A 7,507-nucleotide genomic window follows, 5' to 3' on the forward strand; every position below is an offset into this window, starting at 1 on the left:
ATGAGTCCAATCTTGACTTTGAAAGTTCTTCCACATTCAGGACAGGTAGTTCCGGATGGCAGATCAGGCTTTGGTTGTTGCTGCCTCTCTTTCCATTTTCTTCTCTTTTCTTCTAATTCTGCACATCTGTTGGCTTTGAAAGTTGCTGTTCCTTCTCCGATGATGGCTTGCCAGAGTTTCCTGTCCTTGGCATTGGTTTCCCAATTGTTGATGTCGATGCTACATTTCTTCATGTTGGCTTTTAAGACGTCTTTGAATCTCTTCTGTTGTCCGCCTCTTTTACGTTTGCCTTCTTTAAGCTGGGAGTAGATTTGTTTCGGCAGACATTCGTCTTTCATCTGAACAACATGACCGCTCCCTCTTAGTTGGTTCTTGATGACGTAGGCTTCAATGCTTGTTGTTTTTGCTTCATTTAGCACACTGACATTGGTTCTTCTATCTTCCCACCTGATATTTAAGATGTTTCGAAGACAGCGTTGATGGAACTTTTTAAGTGCTTTCAGATGTCGTCGGTATGTTGTCCAGGTTTCTGATGCATGCAGGAGCACTGAGATCACCACTGCTTTGTACACTAACATTTTGGTGTCTGTTCGGATGTCACGATCATAAAAAACTCTTGTTCGGAGATGTCCAAAAGCTGTTGCAGCGCATTTACGGCGATGTTGGATCTCGTCATTAAGGTTGACATTGGAGGAGAGGTGACTTCCAAGATACAAAAAGTGGTCCACGTTTTCCAGGGTTGTTTCGCCAAGTTGAAATGATTTTTTTATCCGATTTGTCTCAGTTGGTGACGGTTGATAGATGATCTGAGTCTTCTTGGAATTGATGGTAAGTCCAAGTTTCGTGTATGCACGGTTGAAGGCAGTCAGAATCTGTTGTAGGTAGTTTTCTGAGAGAGCTGCGAAACTGTTGTCATCTGCATATTGGAACTCAATGAGGGAACTCGTGGATGTCTTCATTTTGGATTTGAGATGGGCAAGATTGAAAAGTCTGCCATCTGTTCTGTAGACAATTTCGATTCCTGGGGGTAGGTCATCCTTGATAATGTGGATGATTGTTGCAATGAAGACGGTGAACAAAGTTGGGGCAATTTTACTCCTGATCTAACTTGAAAAGACTCACAGTTACTGTTGCTGACCATGACTGTGGCAAGCATGCCATCGTGGAGGAGTCTCAGGATTCGAATGTACTTTTCAGGGCATCCATAGGTGAATAGGACATCCCATAGGAGTTCCCTTGATACCGAGTCAAAGGCTTTGGTGAGGTCAATGAATGCCACATACAAAGGTTGAAGTTGTTCACGACATTTTTCTTGTAGTTGTCGCATTGTGAAGATCATGTCAATTGCTCCATATGATGGTCTAAAACCTGCATGTGTCTCCGGAAGGATCTTCTCAGCTAAAGGCTTGAGCCAGTTTGTGATGCGGGTGAGGATCTTTCCTGCTGTTGCTAACAGGGAAATTCCATGACAGTTTTCGCATTCGGATCGATCGCCTTTCCTTCTGTAGATGGTAATGATTGCTGAGTCTTTAAAGTCTGCTGGTACATCTTCATTTATCCAGATCTTGATGAGAAGTTGATGCAGTTGATAATGAAGTGGGTTACCTCCAATTTTGTAGACCTTGGCTGGTATTCCATCGAGTCCAGCGGCCTTGTTGTTTTTCAAGGTTTTGATGGCTTCCTTGACTTCTTCAAGTGTGGGTATTTTGCTTAGGGAGTCATCAATGGGCCGGTTTGGAATGTTTTTAATCACATTCCTGTCAAATGGGACAGCTTGATTTAGAAGATCTTCAAAGTGCTCCCTCCATCTAGAATTGACGTCAGCATTGCTCTTCAGGATGGTTGAACCATCTTTGCTTTTGAGAGGGGCTTGACCATGAATGGATGGGCCATAAATAGCTTTAGTTGCATTGAAAAAGCCTCGAGTGTCGTTGGCGTCTGCTAATTGTTGGATTTCCTGAGCTTCCTTCCTCCACCATTGGTTTTTCAGGTTTCGGGTGCTCTTCTGGACTGCAGCCTTGCATTCCCGATAGTGTTTCCTTTTGGTAGCCGATTGTCGGTCATTTTGTAAGGTAATGAAAGCTTTTCTCTTTTCCTTGACGAATTGTGCCCAGATTTACCACTCTTTAGCTAAAGAAATTGTGCCCGCTGGTCCTATACTCACCCACAATAGGAAAGATCCTCTACACTTTCACCCAATGCAGGTCTTTCAATATTTGATGGGTTTCAATAAGATTATACTGCGCGCACACACACTTCTCGTCCAGCAAGTACAGGCCCAGAGCCATCAAATGGTCCTCGCATGTTAACCCTTTCATTCCCAGAATCATTCTCATGAGCCTCCTCTGTACCCTGTCCACATCCTTTCTTAGATAAGGAACCCAAAACTGCTCACTGTACTCACAAGTGTGATCAGACCAATGCCTTGTAAAGTCTCAGCATTATATCCTTGTTTTTATATTCCAGCTCTCTCAAAATGAGGATAACATTACATTTCCTTCCTTACCACCAACTCAAACTTCAATTTCACCTGTGGGGAATCCTGCACAAGGACTCGCAAGACCCTTTGCACCTCTGATTTCTGAGCTTATTTTGCAGTATTAAGGTTTACAGATCAGCTTTACAGTATCATCAGCTCTCTACAAAGTAAGCATCCAGCAGATCTCTTCATAGTTGCAGGAGACTCCAATCATGTTAACCTGCAGGACATTTTACCCAAATTCCACCAACGTGTCACCATGACCACCAGTAGAACAAACAGATTGGACAATGTTCATACAAACACCCACACACTCATCTTGGCCTCTCTGACCATAATGTTAATCCCAGCGTACCAACTGCCGCTGAAAATGGAGAATCCAGTGAAAAGGACCATAACTGTGTGCCCTTGTGAGGCAATCTCTATGCTTCAGGACCACTTTGAATGAACTAACTGGTGGGTGTTCAAGGTGGCGTCACAAACAGAGAAGACGCAAACCTCGAGGAATGTGCTTCATCTGTTACCAGCTACATCAGTAACTGTGTAGATGATGTTGGTGTCTCAAACACGGTCACCTCGCAGCCCAACCAGAGGCCCTGGCTGAGTGCAGAGGTGCGCTCCCTTCCAAAAGCATGGGACGCTGTCTTCAAGTCTGGAGACAGAACGGCTTCCAAAGCAGCCAACAGTAGCCTCATCTTCGGAATCAGGAGGGTGAAGACGGCCGAGAAGTTCAGGAACACCCGTACAGTAATGATTCCTGGTGTTTGTGGATAGGCATCAAGGGCAAGAATCTGCAAGGAAAAACAGGGGCAGTGATCCCTTCCTCCCTGATGCTCTAAACAACTTTGATGCACGACTTCAGGTATCCAACACAACACCAGCCATGATAGCTGCCCCCCTCCCAGGTGAGCAGCCACTGTGAGTAACAGCAGGAGACATGAGAAAGAGTCTGTAGAGAGTCAACCCCTGTAAGGCCACTGTGCCAGACAACACCCCAGGCCGAGTACTCAGGGAAAACGGACACCAGCTCAATGACGTCTTCATGGACATCTTCAACACTTCACTCACCCAGACTGCTTCAAATCAGCCATTATCATCACTGCACCAAGGAGTTCTTCACCTTCATAACTAAATGACAGCTGTCTGGTGGTACTGACACCTATCATCATGAAGTTATGCCACACATCAAAAAACTCCAATCCTGCCACACTGGACATTCACCAATATGTTTATTGACAAGAGCACTCTACAGCAGAAGATATAGGAACAGAAATAGGCAATTTGGCACATCAATTCTGCTCTGCCATTTCGTCATTGCTGATCCAATTTTCCTCTCAGCCCCAATCTCCTGCCTTCTCCCTGTATCTCTTCAGGCCCTGACCATCAAGAATCTATCAACCCCTGTCTTAAATATACATAAAGACTTGGCCTCCACATCTGCCAGTGGTGATGAATTCCACAGATTCACCAACCTCTGGCTAAAGAAGTTCCTCCTCATCTCTGTTCTAAAAGGACACCCCTCTATTCTGACGCTGTGTCCTCTGGTCTTAGACTCTCCCTCCATTGGAAACATCCTCTCCACATCCACTCTGTCGAGGCCTTTCACCATTTGATAGGGAAAAAGAATTGGTCCCAACACAAACCCCTGAGGAACACAACTAGTCACCGGCAGCCAGTCAGAAAAGCTCCCTTTATTCCCACTCTTTGCCTCTTGCCAATCAGCCACTGCTTTATCCATGCTAGAATCTTTCCTGTAATAATATGGGCTCGTAGCTTGTTAAGCAGCCTCATGTGTGGTACTTTGTCAAGGGCCTTCTGAAAATCCAAATAGACAACATCAACTGATTCTCCTTTGTTTATCCTGCTTGTTATTTCTTCAAAGAATTTCAACAGATTTGTCAGGCAAGATTTTCCCTTGAGGAAGCCATGCTGACCATGGCCTGTTTCATCATGCGTCTTCAAGTACCTTGAAATCTTAAGTAATCGACTCCAACATCTTCCCAACTACTGAGGTCAGACTAACTGGCCTATAATTTCCTTTCTTCTCCCTCTCTCCCTTCTTGAAGAGTGGAGTGACATTTGCAATTTTCTAGTCCTCCAGAACCATTCCAGAATCTAGTGATTCTTGACAGGTTATTTCTAATGCCTCCACAATCTCTTCAGCCACCTCTTCCAGAAACCAGAGGTGTACACCATCTGATCCAGGTGACTTATCTACCTTCAGACCTTTCAGTTTCCCAAAAACCTTCTCTCTAGTAATGTAACTTCACACACTTCATGACCCCAAACACCTGGAACTTCCACCATACTGCTAGTGCCTTCCACATTCCTATCTCTCCAGCTTTGTTTTCCAGCAGTCTGATGTCCACTCTCATCTGTCTTTTACACTTCATGTATCCGAAGAAACTTTGGTATCCTCTTTGAATATTATTGGCTAGCTTACTTTCATGTTCCATCTTTACCTTGATCAATGTTCCAACCAATTCTGGCTAACTCCTTATGCCTCTGTAACTCCACTGTAATGCTGATAAATCTGACTTTAGCTTCTCCTTCTTAAATTCAGGGTGAATTCAATCATATGAGGATCACTGAACCCCTCAGGGTTCTTTAACTTAAGCTCTTTAATCAAATTTGTTTCATTGCACAACACCCAATCCAGAATAGCTGATCCCCTACTGGGCTCAACCATGAGCTGCTCCAAAAAGCCGCCTTGTAGGCAGTCTAGAAATTCCCCCTCCTGGAATCCAGCACCAGCCTGATTTCCCCAATCTACCTGCATAGTGAAATCCCCCATGACTATTGTAACATTGCATCTTGGCATGCATTTTCCATCTCCCATTGTAATTTGTAGACCACATCCTTACTACTGTTTTGGGGGTCTGTATACAACTCCCATCAGGGACCTTTTGCTCTTGCAGTTCCTTAACTCTATCAACAATGATTCACCATCTTCTGACCCTGTGTCACCTCTTTCTAAAGATTTGATTTTATTTTTCTCCAAAGATGCCCCCTCTACCTTCCTGCCCATCATTTCGATACATTGTGTGTTCTTGGACATTAAGCTCCCAGCCATGATTGAGTGATGCCTACAATGTCCTACATGTCAATCTGTAACTGTGCTGCAAGTTCATCTACCTTATTCCGTATACGGCGCGCATTCAAATAGAACACCTTCATTCCTGTATTCCCCCTTTACAATTTTGTCGACCTTTTACATTGCAACTCATCCCGTTGACTGCAATTCTGCCCTGTCAACAGCCTCTCCTCATTACACATTGCCTGTTTGTGAACCAGTGACCTCATATCCAGCACTATCATCTTTTCTTATGCTACTTCTTGCATTGAAATATATGTAACTCAGGACACTAGTTGCACTATACTTAACCTTTTGATTCCTAAATTTGTCTGAGGTCTTACCAACATCTGCCACAACTACCCCTCCTCTAACTGTTCTGGCCCTCTGGTTCCCATCCCTCTGCAATTCCAGTTTAAATCCCACCATGCAACATTAACAAACCTTCCCATGTGGATATTTGTTCCCCCTCCAGTTCAGGTGCAGACCATCCCTTCCGTACAGGTCCCACCTTCCCTGGAAGAGAGCCCAGTGATCCAAAAGTCTTGTGCCCTCCCACCTACACCAACTCCTTAGTCATGTATTAAACTTTATAGTCTTCCTAGTTCTGGCCTCACTAGTACACGGCATGGGTCGCAATCCTGAGATCACAACCCTGGAGGTCTTGCCCTTTAACTTGGCACCTAACTCCCTGAGCTCCCTCTGCAGAACCTCATCGCTTGTCCTCCCCATGTCATTGGTACCTACATGGACCACGAGTTCTGGCTGTTCACCCTCCCTCTTAATGCTGAAATCTCGATCCGCGATGTTCGCGGCCCTGGCACCTGGGAGGAAACATACCATCTGGGAATCTCATTCTTTTCTTTCTTTTTTTTTATTGAAGGGATGACACAATACAGAATATATAATGGTTACATTTTCCTCCATTTTGCTTTTATATCTTACCCCTAAACAAACCTCCCCTTTCCTGCCCTCCCCGACCATATCATGACAGCTAATGTATTTACAACACAACAATTCACAAATACAAATACGGACATTTCACAACCATACCCCCACACTACTTCAAGAGGACGGCTCACACACATCTACAGCATGTCAGATGATCCAAAATACATTCATATTACAATTCATCAACCACCCTGTGAGGTAAATTATAAGTGTGTTAAAAAGGAGGCAACTTCCCAAGTACAATCAAATGCCCTCAACTAGTAGGTAATTCCTTAAGATTCCCAAAATATGACAAGAAAGGTTCCCATTTTGAATAGAACTTTTTCACAGACCCCCTCAAAGTGAATTTAATCTTTTCTAATTTCAGAAAAAACATTACGTCCTCTAACCAAACAGCAGCAGATGGGGAGTGGCAGATTTCCAGACCAGCAAGATTCTCCTACAGACCAAAAGCGATGTAAGTGCAATGATATCCGACTGGCTTGCATATAAACCCAAAACATCATCTGCCACACCAAATACAGCTATAAGTAGGCAAGGTCTCAGTGTCACCCCCAAAACCTCACTGATAATTTAAAAAAAAACAGTGCCCAATAGCCATCAAGCCGAGGGCAAGACCAAAATGCATGCACTAAACCAGCCGCAGAGAAGGAACACTTGTCACAGCCAGCATCTGTCCCAGGATATATGTCAGCAAGCCTGGCTTTACTTAAATGTACCCTGTGTAAAACATTAAATTGTATGAGCCCCAGTCTAGCACATGATGATGAGGAATGAACCCTATTCAATACTTTTGCCCAATATTCCTCCGCAAGATCCATACCGAGGTCGTCCTCCCACCTACTCTTAGTTTTGTTTAGATCTTGAACTCCCAAAGATATCAACTGGGAGTATAGTACACAGATCAGCCCTTTATTATTAAAGCTAGGAGTGAGTTTTTCCCACAACATAGCAGGTGGTAGATCAGGAAAAGAGGGAAATTCTTCCTTGACAAAGTGACGAAT

Source organism: Mobula hypostoma, chromosome 20, assembly GCF_963921235.1.
Source record: "Mobula hypostoma chromosome 20, sMobHyp1.1, whole genome shotgun sequence".
Lineage (NCBI taxonomy): Eukaryota > Metazoa > Chordata > Chondrichthyes > Myliobatiformes > Myliobatidae > Mobula > Mobula hypostoma.